Consider the following 967-nt stretch of genomic DNA (forward strand, 5'->3'; position numbering starts at 1 on the left):
ACAGTTCTGTGTGGCCCTACTGCGGACCATGTCAGCGCAAGGGGATGGTGGCGGACAGTGGTAGTGACTGTTGCTGTAGCGGATCAGTTTGGCCCTGGTGCAGGATCGAACTTGGGCGGAAAGTGCCAGGGCTCTCCTTAGCTTGAGGGCCCCGTCAGGCAAGTGGTGGGTGCTGTAGATCTCCTTTGGCCCCACATTTGCTGAGAGAGTGGCAGTTCTTCCTTGGCCGTGGTGGGCAAATATCAGAGGGGTTTTTTTTACTGCTAGGAGGCAGGACATTTTTTTTGCTCTGCCTGCTGTCTCCCAGATGTCTGCTGTCCTAGGCACAGGCCTACTGTGCCTATTGACAAATCTAGGCCTGGTCATAGCAAAACTAGTAAAGGAACAGTGAAGAGCAACCAAAATGATAAAGGGGAAGGAGCGGCTGCTTTATGAAGCAAGGCTGAACAGGTTAGGGCTCTTCAGCTTGGAAAAGAGATACTGAGAGGAGATAAGAGAGGTTTTTAAAATCATGGGTGAGGTGGAACGGATAAATGGAATAGTTATTTACCCTTTCAAATAATACTAAAACAACAAGCAGATTTAAACAAATCATAGAAAGTGTCTTTTCACTCAATGCATAATCAAAATATGGACTTTGTTGTCAGAGGATGAGGTCAGGGCAACTAAGCATAACGGAATTTAAAAGAGGTTTTGGAGAGGTTCCTGGAAGAAAAGTCCAAAAAGAGTGATTAGCTAGGTAGAAGTGGGGGAAATCACCGCTTATCCCTGAGGGTGACCAATGAGAAAGAAATCTACTTTTTTTTGGGATCTGCCGAGAACTTTGACCCAGACTGGCCACAGGATGCTGGGCTCGAAGGACCTTGATCTGACCCAGCATAGCATTTCTTATGTTCTTATGATGACTGGAACACCTTTGGAGTTATACTAAATGTGATTTAATGTGATTTTCACCTGCACAGCAATT

Source organism: Rhinatrema bivittatum, chromosome 5 (genome assembly GCF_901001135.1).
Source record: "Rhinatrema bivittatum chromosome 5, aRhiBiv1.1, whole genome shotgun sequence".
NCBI lineage: Eukaryota > Metazoa > Chordata > Amphibia > Gymnophiona > Rhinatrematidae > Rhinatrema > Rhinatrema bivittatum.